Genomic DNA, 12,728 nt, shown 5'->3' with positions numbered 1-12,728 from the left:
ATATACTTTTGAGCTGTAGTTCCTATACTGTAAAATTAACTATTTTAAAAATATTTATTTATTTTATTTGTTTATTTTTTGGCTGTATCGGGTCTTCATTGTGGCATACAGGCTTCTCTCTAGTTGTGGCATGCGGGTTTTCTTTCTCTAGTTGTGGCGTGTGGGCTCCAGAGCGCATGGGCTCTGTAATTTGCACCACGCAGGCTCTCCCGTTGAGGCACGCGAGCTCAGCAGTTGTGGCATGAGGGCTTGCCATGGGCATGCCACATGGCATGCCCCGCAGCATGTGGGATCTTAGTTCCCCAACCAGGGATCTAACCCGCATCCTTTGCATGGTAAGGTGGATTCTTTACCACTGGACCACCGGGCAAGTCCCCAAATTAACCATTTTGAAGTGTCCAGTTCAGTGGTTTTTTAGTATATTCAAAATACTGCGCAACTATCACCAATCTAATGCCAGAACATTTTCATCACTCTGTAAAGCAAATCCATATCCATTAAGCAGACATTCACTAACCTCCTTTTTTACTTCAACCATAAGCAACCTCCATTCTCCCTGATGTCCCTATAGACTTGCCTATTCTGGACATTTTGTATAAATGGACTCATTCAATATGTGGTCTTTTGTGTCTGGTTTCACTCACATAGCATAATGTTTTTCAAGGTTCATCCATGTGATAGCATATAGTGGTACTTAATTCTTTTTTTATGGCTGTATAATATTCTATTATATAGGTATACCTCCTTTTGTTTATCCATTTTTCATTTGATGGACATTTGGGTTGTTTCACCTTTTGGCTATCATGAATAATGCTTCTATGTATATTGGTATACAAGTTATTGTGTGAGTATATGTTTTCCTTTTCCTGGGGTATGTATCTAGGAGTAGAATTGCTAAGTCATCAAAGTGTTTCCCACAGCAACTGTACCATTTTACATTCCCACCATCAATGCATGAAGGTTCTAATTTCTCCAAATCCTTGCCAAGACTTGTTTCCCTCTTTTTAAAAAAATTATAGCCATCCTAGTGAGTGTGAAGTGGTATCATATTATGGTTTTGATGTGTATTTCCCTAATGACTAATGATGTCGAGGACCTTTTCATGTGCTTATTGGTCATTTGTATGTCTTCTTTACCATAGTTGATTATAGCACATTTTCATCACTTCATAAAGAAACTCCCTATACTTAACTATCATTACCTTCACCCCTTGTTCCCCCAACCCTAATTAAACACAATCTACTTGTTTCTATTCTGGATGTTGCATATAAATGTAATCATACATTAGGTGGCCTTTTGTGCCTGGCTTCTTTCCCTTAGCAAAATGTATCCAGGGTTCCTTTATATGGTAGCATGTAGCAGTACTTCATTCTCTTTTATGGCACTATGCTGTTTTATTGTATGGGTTTACCTCATTTGTTTATTTGCTCATCAGTTGCTGGATATCTGGGTTGCTTCTACTTTTTCTCTATTAAGAATAATTTTCTCTATAAGAATAATTAATAATAATAATAATAATAATATTTTCAATTTTGGGGTATATACCTAGAAATGGGTTGTTTGGTCATATGGTAACTCTATGCATAACTTTATGAGAAACTGCCAAACTGTCTTTCACAGGGACCGTTCCATTTTGTATTCCCATCCACAGTATATGATGGTTCCAGTTTCTCCACAGTTTTTGCCAATACTTGTTTTTTAACCTTTTAAAAATTGTAGATGTACAGTGGATGTGAAGTGATATCTCATTGTGATTTTGATGTGTTTCCCTAATGACTATGGAATTGAGGATTTTTTCATGTGTTTATTGACTTTATATATCTTATTTGGAGAAATTCCTGTTCAAGTCCTTTACCTATTTTTTTAACTGGTTTGTTTATCTTTTTGTTCTAAGTGCGAGAGTTCTTTATATATTCTTTTTTTTTTTTTTTTTTTTGCGGTACACGGGCCTCTCACTGTTGTGGCCTCTCCCGTTGCGGAGCACAGGCTCCGGACGCGCAGGCTCAGCGGCCATGGCTCACGGGCCCAGCCGCTCCGCGGCATGTGGGATCTTCCTGGACCGGGGCACGAACCCGTGTCCCCCGCATCGGCAAGCGGACTCTCAACCACTGCGCCACCAGGGAAGCCCATCTGCCTATGCTTCTTGATGTCTGCTTTATTTTAACTTGGCTCTTTCTTATTGCTAATGTATAGCTGCCCACAGTATTAGGGGCTCTTTATTTCTCTGAGCACATGCAGAGGAGGGGGTTGCTTCTGAAACTCCTCCAGAATATGAAAGAAAAACTTTCTCCAAAGCCCCAGGAAATTGCTACCCTCATTGGCCCCAATTAGGTTATACCCATAGCCAACCAATGGCAGGGCATGGAACTATGCTGATTAATCTGGATTTGAATTGTGCCAATTTGCTAAGATTGGAATCATATGTTCCAGGAGGGAGTAAGGGCAGGGATGTGATATTAAAGAACAGGAGATGACCACTAAGATAAGAAGGTATGGATATTGGGGAAGTTACCACAGCGTCTGTCTGGCACAGGGTCTTGGTTTAGCCATTGACAACATCATGAAAATCCCCATTCCCAAGCTACAATTGCCTTCCCTGCTGTACAACTTGCATTTTAAGAAAGTATATTTTCCGTTGAATCTAACTCTCTGTTTCCATCCAACTCAGAGTACCAACGGCTCCTTCTTGCCATGCTGTTTCCTTGCATCTATTACTCTGGATGTGTCTTCTTTCTCAGCAGTGTCTCTTCTGCCTGGGCCTTACCATTCTTTACTGAATTCACTGACACCAAAAGTGACTAGCTGTCACTGGAATTTCTTCCTGAATCCTGAATTGAAATGAATGTAGGTTAGTTATCTTTTCTTTCTACTGCTTTTGAGGGTTCTTCCTCAAGCCAAGTTCAGAACTTATTGCCAGATAGTGGCTATGTGACAGAACCTATCTGGTTCTTGGTAAAATGAAAGGGTGTTCTGATCCATCTCCAGGGACTGGTCCCACTGCAATTCTGTGACCATGATCGATATGAAAAATTCTACCAGTCAGTACCCACACAGAAGTCGCAGTGACTGAGGATTTGGGCAGATGGCTATTTCTCCCTCTGAATCAGTTGGTATTCGAAGAATGAAAAGTTGGATTCTGGTGGGAGGAAATGATCGTCGACGTGAGGGGCTCAGTGAGTGTCGTGTTTGGAAACCTGAAGCCCACACTGCTTTGTAGAGTTTGAGGGAGGTTTTGCCCTTTATTCTGCATTGGGCTCCGCACCGAATTTGACCAACCTAAACCTACTCCAAGAGTGGGCCGAGGTATCCTGGCCTCCCTTCCCTCATGTGCGCATCTTCAGCGCCAAGCGCAGCATAGCCTCCCCGAGCCTGAGTCGCCAGCTTCCAGAGCTGCTGGCTGGGGGACGGCAGCCATCAATGGCCTGGGCAGCCGATCCAGATGTGTCCGCAGCTGCATCTCCTTCTGGCTGCGCTTCGGGGCGGAGGAAGGAGCGGGAAGAGCGGAAGGCAGGAGGCGTCGCGGCGCCCGTAGCCCCACACTCCCCAGGGGGCCTGCATTCTTCTCCGCCGGCCCCTCCTTCCCTCACAGAGGGCTTTGTCCTCCCGCTGTGTAGCGTCCCCCCGCCCCTTCAGATTCCCGCCGGCTCTTCTGCGCCCGCAGCCCCTCGGCCACCCGCGGGCCCCTACTTCCTCCGCGCAGGTGGCGCCAGCGAGCCGGGGGCTAAGGGGTTAACCAGGGGTTCTTCGCGGCCTAGAGGGCGCGCAGGAGCGAGAGCTGGGGCAGAGCCGGTGCTGATCCCACCCCAGCGAAAAATGCCCGCCTGAGGCGATCCACCAGCTCTAGTCCGCGGGACGGCCACCTCGTCCCGGGAGGAAGGGGCAGCCCGGACGGAGAGCCACCTACCCCGCCGGGACCCAGAGCCCCTGCGGAGCAAAGTGAACCGAGGCGCTCTCCCCACCAAAGGAGCTGGAATCCCGGTGGATGGATTCAATCGTGGGGCGGCTGGCAGTTTCAGGCTGGCAGCAGGTAGAGGTGTGCCCTTGCCCCGCGCCCTGACCCCTACGCTCCTCGGTAGCGCGCCGAACCCTTAGCTCGCTCTACACTGGGGAGCGGATGGGGGGCGCGAGTCTGGGATCACGAGACCGCGGGCGACGCGCCGGACTAGGGCCGGCGCCCGGGCTCCGGGGCACGTGGGACAGAACGCGGTTTCCGAGCCCAGCGAGCCTCGTCCTCTCGGCAGGTCCGGGCCGATCGGCCGCGGGCAGGACAGCAAAAGTGGGAGGAGGCCAAGCCAAGGGAGGAGGATGCCAGGCGACAGCGAGGCGCTGTTTTCTTTTTAACAACGCTCCCTGGACCTGCTTTCCGACCCCAGGACTCCGTTGGGGACATCCGACGGCCTCTCGGATCCCACGCTGCCAGAGGCGCGTTCCCTGCAACTTGGCAATTCTACCCTTGCGGGGCTAGCGGGTCACTTCACGTCTCTCCTCGCCGCCGCTGCCGCCCAGCTGGTGGGATGCCTAACTGATCCCCTTACCCGGCCTGGGGTCTCCCACCTCCTGCCCGCACTGCTTTGGGAACTAGTAGGGGACATTGGAAGTCAGCCCGTCGCCCCCAACCTTCTTCCTCTTTCCAGACTCCGTGCCCCATCTGCCTACTCCCCACTCTGGCTTTGGTTGCCTCCCACTGAGCCCCTTTCCCCAGCCTTAGGACCTGCTGGAAGTGGGGTCCTAAGATGAAACCCAGCAGCAGCGTGTGGCCGCTATAAGGACCTAGGAGCTTAGCGACCTGTTCAACTTCAGTGCAGTATGAGAACTTTTCGCTGCATCTTGGAGTGCTGCCAGGTTTACAAAAAAAAAAAGCGATGTGGAGATTAGGCAGCTTAAACTCCATCTGCTTTGAGCAGTAGTTCTCGGGGCTGGAGTCCAGCCTCCCGGACTTGGACATCAGAATTTTGATGTAATGTCTAGACTTGCAGATTTAAAACTTGACTGCCAGAGGGGTCATTTGATTTAACCAGTTGAGAACAGTGAAATCATGAGTCACTCTCTGACCCTGATGTTTATTAGGAATTTAGGTATTTGGGGTCTTATATGAAAAAAGAACATTAAATTTTCTTCAACATCCCTTTCAATTCCCCTCTCCAAGATCAGATTAATATAGTTTATGATACCTGAAAGATGTCAGTTATAAGAAAGACAGTACAGGGCTAGAATTTCCAGCCAATTTAGCTGGGCACTTTTATTTTAAGATTGTTTTGGCTTTTTTTTTTTTGACATGGGGAATAATTTAATAACTAAAAAATTTCAGCTGAAACCAAAGGGCCACTGCCCTTTTAACGGGTTGAATTTTGTTGTTAACTGCTGGGTAGGAGGCAGGACCCACAGCTGTTCTATAGAACTGTGATATAATGAATCTTTACTGTGTATGGTAGTGTCACTGGACACAATTTTGACTGCAATGTGTGTAAATGTAGTGAGATTCACTTCGTTCCAAAATGAAGATCAGAGGCAAAACTTTACAATTTAAACTTAATAATCTTAAAATCTCTCATGTAAGTGACTGGTTTTTCAAAACAGAACATAACCAATATTTCCCAAGTATTGTTGGGAAATAGTATCACTCAATGTATTTGCCTTATATTCGTGGACTATTATTTAAAATGTTAATGAAATAAAAGATACAAATAAATAGAAATTTAGATTTAAAGTTAAATGAAATTATTTTTCCTAGACTAGTGCTGTCTTTAAGTTTACATTCTGTGTATTTATGGCTAATCTCCATTATTAAACATTTATCCCACTTATGCACTTTGTTTTTCTAACTTTTAAAACTCATAATTTTAAAAATAAACATTCCAGAACAAGGTATATCTTATCTCATAAGGAGGGTGTGAGAATTACACAGAGGAAGCTTTATAAATTGTTTAGCACAATATGTGGAATTTATTAAGCACTCTATAAGCATTCATTCCTCTTTTTACTTCTGTTCCCATGAAAAGTTACAAATTGGTTTTGATACAAACCATGTTAGGAACTCTTATAAGTCTTGGATTCTCCTTAGAGAGGTAGCTATTTTGAATTCCTACAGTTTGTCCTGAGCAAGATGATGGATCTGTTACTGTTTTTTTAAGTTCTCAACCAAAGGTTCTGTAAGTCAGGAAAATTAAACTCTGTTTGTAAAATTGGAGTCATTGGAGAAGTTCACTACATTAAATTTTTTTTTTGGTTTTGGAAATTATTGGGAATAAAACAGGGGCAACCCAGATTCTTATGACAATGCAGATTCTTAGAAGAGAGGATGCTTCAGTTTCTCAAATCTTTTTAAAAGGGACAGGGAGATATTTACCTCACAGGGTAGTTATGAGACCTAAATGGGGTAGGTATGTCAACAGCTTGTCATGCTCAATAAATATTAGTTTCTTTTGTGATGTACTTTTGTTTTCGTATATTGTAATATTTTTATTTTGAGAATAACAAGCTTGAAATGATTTCCCTCAACATACTGAACCGATACTTATTTATGATATATATCCAATGTTATCCAACTGAAATAATTATTTTAATGTTAGTATGTCATAACGTGCATTTTTTTTGCATGGAGCAGAGCATTTTCTTGGCCTTTAGCATAGCTGATTATTTAGAGATTATGTAACAACGTACCAGCTGTCCTGAACCAAATATCTTCTCTGCATTGATGATACCACTATATCTCATTGGATCTTCTTTCCTGATGCTGTGTGAATCTCCCACCGATCCTGTCTCCCTCCCTTAGATCACTTTTCCTCAGTATCTTTCTTCCCAACTTGGAGTCTTGTACTCTTCTCTTGGATGTCTGTACTCTTGTTCTTGGGCTGTTCACGTGGAAATCTGCCCCCCTCCTTTTGTTCATGAAACATTTATTGAGATCCTGCTGTATTCTAGTCACTGGAACTAACTGGGCAAAACAAAAATGGTCAGTCCACATTCCCTGGGCAGAAGGAATGCTCAATCTCATGGGGAATACAGATGACTGTACTATATGATGATAAGTGCTATAATACAGGCAGCACATGGAGTAGTGGAGACACAGAAATAGAAGCAACACGTGCTTATGAAACCTTCAAGGCATATACCATACCAAATGAAAGTGATAATCTGTTGTGTAATACAAGGAGCAGAAGATTTAGGCCTGCAGACATCTTCCATTATTCAAGTGGACTTGGTCAAGTGAATTACTCTCTCTGGACATCACATTCCCCACATGTAAAGCAAAAATTTTGAACAAGACCATAGTTTCCAAAGTGTGTTTCATAGACTATTGCTAATGTGCAAATAAAGATCTCCATGGTCAAATACATTTGTGTATTACTGGGTTAAACAAAATTAAACAGATTTGTTTATTGTTGGATTTCTCAGTTTTTAATTGGATATTGTAAACTATAAATCTTTAAGAAAGGAATATAATTCTTCACATTTTTTTTTACACCATAGAATCCCTCTGTATCAGTTAGAAATTAACTGCTGCATAACAGTTTCAAGAGATATTTAACCTTTAGGTCTATGATTCATTGTGAGTTCATTTTTATATAGGAAATGAAATGAATGAAACTTGATTTTTTTTGCATAAGGTTATCCAATTTTGACAGCATAATTTGTTGAAAATATTATCCTAGTCACCTCAGTCAAAAATCAGTTGACTGTATATGTATGGATCAACTTCTGGACCCTCTATTCTGTTCCATTGATCAGTATGTCTATCCTTCTGGCAATACTATTGTGTCTCAATTACTGTACCTTTATGATTCTAAAATTATAAATTTATAATTTTATATAAATCTTGAAATCAAGTAGTATAAGTCTTTTAACTTTGTCATTCTTTTTCCAAATTGTTTTGTCTATTCTAGGTTCTTTGCATATCAATTATGAATTTTAGAATCATCTTGTCAATTTTTACAGGAAAGCCTCCTAGGATTTTGGTTGGTATTGTGTTGAATCTATTCCTCAACTTGAGGAAAACTAACATCTTATTGAGTCTTCCAGCTCATGAGTGTAGTATCTCTTTCTATTTAACCCTTCTTTAATTTTGTAGTCTTGTAGTTTTCAATATCTAGCTCTTGCACATTTTTCATCCAATTTATCCCTAAGTATTTCACATTTTTGATGCTATTTTAAATGATTTTTAAAAATCTAAATGCCCAATTATTTCTGACTAATATATGAAAATACAATTGATTCTTGTATATTGACTTTATATCCTGCAACCTTTCCAGGATCACTTGTTAGTTGTTGTAGCTTTCTTGTACATTCTGGAAGATTTTCGGTTTGGACAATTTATCATCCCTGAAAGAGAGCTTACATTTTCCTTTCCAGTCTATATGCATTTTTTCTTGCCTTATTGCACTGACTAGAATTTCCAGTATAATATTGAAGAGCAGTAGTAAAAGTGGATAACTTTGCCTTATTCCTGATGTTAGGGGGGAAATCATTCAGTCTCTCATTAAATGTGTTGTTAGCTATAGGTTTTTCTTCAGATTGAGGAAGATCCCTTTCTATTCCTAGTTTGCTAAAAGATTTTATGCTTTTGTCAAATGTTTTCTGTGTCTAATGAGATGATTATATGTTTTTTTCTTTATTCTTTTATTAATATGGTGAATTACAGTGATTGATTTTTTCTTTTTCTTTTTTTTTTTTTTTTGCGGTACGCGGGCCTCTCACTGCTGTGGCCTTTCCCGTTGAGGACCACAGGCTCTGGACGCGCAGGCTCAGCGGCCATGGCTCACGGGCCCAACCGCTCCGCAGCATGTGGGATCTTCCCGGACCAGAGCACGAACCCGTGTCCCCTGCATCGGCAGGCGGACTCTCAACCACTGCACCACCAGGGAAGCCCGATTTTGTCTTTTTTTAATTGAAGTCTATTTTATTTACAACGTTGTGTTAGTGTCAAGTGTGATTCACTTATATATATATTCTTTAATTTTTTTGTTTTTAATTCATTCATTTTTATTGAAGTATAGTTGATTTACAATGTTGTGTTAGTTTCAAGTGTACAGCAAAGAGATTCAGTTTTATTTATATATATATTCTGCCTCAGATTTTTTTCCCATATAGGTGATTACAAAATACTGAGTATAGTTCCCTGTGCTATACAGTAGGTCCTTGTTGTTTATGTATTTTATATGTAGTAGTAGTGTGTATCTGTTAATCCCAAACTCCTAATTTACCCCCCCTCCCCCACTATCCCCTTTGGTAACCATAAGTTTGTTTTCTGTGTCTGTGAGTCTATTTCTGTTTTGTAAATAAGTTCATTTGTGTCATTTTTTAAGATTCCACATATAAGTGATATTATATGATATTTATCTTTCTCTGTCTGACTTACTTCACTTAATATGATAATCTCTAGGTCCAACCATGTTGCTGCAAATGGCATTATTTCATTCTTTTTTTATGGCTGAGTAAGATTCCATTTTATATATACCACATTTTCTTTATCCATTCGTCTGTCGATGGGCATTTAGGTTGCTTCCATGTCTTTGCTATTGTAAACGGCGCTGCTATGAACATTGGGGTACTTGTATCTTTTCGAGTTAGAGTTTTCTCTGGATATGTGCCCAGGGATGGGACTGCAGGATCATATGGTAACTCTATTTTTAGTTTTTTAAGGGACATCCATACTGTTCTCCATAGTGGCTGCACCAATTTACGTTCCCACCAACAGTGCAGGAGGGTTCCCTTTTCTCCACACCGGTCTCCAGCATTTATTATATGTAGGCTTTTTAATCATGGCCATCCTGACTGATGTGAGGTGATACCTCATTGAGTTTTGATTTGCATTTCTCTAATAATTAGTGATATTGAGCATCTTTTCATGTGCCTTTTGGCCATCTGTATGTCTTTTTTGGAGAAAAGTCTGTTTAGGTCTTCTGACCATTTTTTGACTGGGTTTTTTTTTAAAAAAAAAACACTCTACTAGCTTGTTGTTTGTTTGTTTATTTATTTGCTGCACCCGCATGGCTTGTGGGATCTTAGTTCCCTGACCAGGGATTGAACTTGGGCCCTTGGCAGTAAAAGTGTGGTGTCCTAACCACTGGACCGCCAGGGACTTCCCCAGGTTGTTTGTTTGTTTGTTTGTTTGTTTGTTTTGATATTAAGCTTTATGAGCTGTTTGTATATTTTGGAAATTAATTGTTTGACGGTTGCATCATTTGCAAATATTTTCTCCCATTCCGTAGGTTGTCTTTTTGTTTTGTTTATGGTTTCCTTTGCTGTGCAAAAGCTTTTAAGTTTAATTAGGTCCTTTTTTTTGTTGTTTGTTGTTTTGGGGGGTATGCGGGCCTCTCACTGTTGTGGCCTCTCCCGTTGCGGAGCACAGGCTCCGGACGTGCGGGCTCAGCGGCATGGCTCACGGGCCTAGGCGCTCCGTGACATGTGGGATCTTCCCGGACCGGGGCACGAACACGTGTCCCCTGCATCGGCAGGCGGACTCTCAACCACTGCGCCACCAGGGAAGCCCCCATTTGTTTTTTTCTTGTTGTTTGTTTTGTTTTGCTTTTATTTCCATTACTCTATAAGACGGATCCAAAAAACTGTCGCTGCAATTTATGTCAAAGAGCGTTCTTACCTATGTTTTCCTCTAGGAGTTTTATAGTATCCGGTCTCACATTTAGGTCTTTAATCCATTTTGAGTTTATTTTTGTGTATGGCGTTAGGGAGTGTTCTAGTTTCATTCTTTTACATGTAGCTGTCCAGTTTTCCCAGCACCACATATTGAAGAGATTATCTTTCCTCCATTGTATATTCTTGCCTCCTTTGTTGTACATTAATTGACATAAGCGTGTGAGTTTATTTCTGGGCATTCTATCCTGTTCCATTGGTCTATATGTCTGTTTTTGTGCCAGTATCATACTGTTTTGATTACAGTGATTGATTTTTGATTGTCAAACCTACTTTGCATTCCTCAGAGAAACCCCATGTGGTCATGATGAAGTATCCTTTTTACACATTGTTAGACTCTATTTGCTAAAATTTTGCTAAAGATTTTTGCATATAAGTTCTTGAGGGATATTAGTCTTTGATTTTGATTTTGGAGTAATGCAGGTCTCATAGAATGAGCTGGGCAGTAATCTGTTATCTTCTATTTTCTGGAAAAGTTTGTGTAGAATTGTAAATTATTTCTTACTAAATGCTTGGGAGAATTCACCAATCACGTCATCTGGGCCCAGAGTTTTCTTTGTGGGGAAGTTTCTTAACTACAAATTAATTTTTGTGATAGTTGTAGGACTATGTGGGTTATTGATTTCTTCTTGAATGATCTTCGATAGTTTGTGTATTTTAAGAAATTTGTCCATTCATCTTTTTCATCGAAGTTGTCGAATTTATTAACATAAAGCTGTTGATAATGTTTCCTTATCATTTTAACATTTGTGCTAGTTAGCTATTTCTACATAATAAATTATCAAAAACTTAGCAGCTTAAAACAATACATATTTATTATCTCATAGATTCTGCAGTTCAGGAATTTGGGCACAGCTTAGCTGGGTCCTCAGTTCAAGCTCGGTTGCATCAAAAGGCTGTAATCAAAGTGTCAGCCAGGACCAGGGTCTCATCTGAAAACCTGACTAGGGAAGGATCCACTTTTATGCTCACATGGTTTTTGGCAGGATTCAGTTCCTTGTGGGTTGTTGGACTGAGGTCCTCAATTTTTTTGTTGGCTGTTGGCAAGAGGTAGCCCTCAGTTCTTTGTCATGTTATCTCTCCAACATGGCAGCTTGTTTCATTAAAGCCAGCAATAGAGAGAGTGTAGCAAGATGGTAGTCATAGCCTAGTTTTGGAAGTGACATCCCCCTACCTTTGCCATATTTTACTGGTTAAAAGCAAGTCACTAGGCCAGTTCACACTCAAGGGAAGGGTACTACACAGGGGCATGAATACCAGGAGGCAGGCATCAATGGGGACCATTTTAGACACAATATTTGTAGGTTCTATAATTTATAGTTTATTGACATTCTCAAAGAACCAGCTTTTCTTTGTTTTTCTGTTTTTGATGTGTTTGAATTCTGTCATCTTTACTTTGGGTTTAAGTTGGCTTACTTTAGGTTTAATTTGCTTTTTGTCTTTTAATTTCTTATTTATTTATTTATATTTTTGGCTGCATTGGGTCTTCGTTGCAGCGCACGGGCTTTCTCTAGTTGCAGTGAGTGGGGGCTTCTCTTTGTCGCGGTGTGTGGGCTTCTCATTGCGGTGGCTTCTCTTGTTGCGGAGCATGAGCTCCAGGTGCACAGGGTTCAGTAGTGGCGTGCGGGCTCAGTAGTTTTGATACACGGGCTTAGTTGCTCTGCTGCATGTGGGATCTTCCCAGACCAGGGCTTGAACCCATGTCCCCTGCACTGGCAGGCAGATTCTTAACCACTGCACCACCAGGGAAGTCCCTGTCTTTTAATTTCTTAGCGTGAAAGGTGAGGTCATTTTTTCCAGATCCTTAATGTTTTCTAATATAGGCATTTAGTGCTGTAAAACTTTCTTCAAACCATCACTTTAGCTGCATCCCATAAATTTTTCTATGTTTTCATTTTCTTTTTAGCAGTAGAATTTTTATTTATTTTTTATTGAGGTGTAATTGACATATAACATACTAGTTTCAGGTGTACAGCATAATGATTTGATATTGTATATATTGTAAAATATTCACCACAATCAGTCTAGTTACCTATGTCTTCATTTTATTCAGTTCAAAATGCTTTATAATTTCCCTT

This window comes from Delphinus delphis, chromosome X (genome assembly GCF_949987515.2).
Source record: "Delphinus delphis chromosome X, mDelDel1.2, whole genome shotgun sequence".
Classification (NCBI taxonomy): Eukaryota; Metazoa; Chordata; class Mammalia; order Artiodactyla; family Delphinidae; genus Delphinus; species Delphinus delphis.
The sequence above is the reverse complement of the archived record's forward strand: the minus strand, read 5'-3'. Positions refer to the sequence as shown.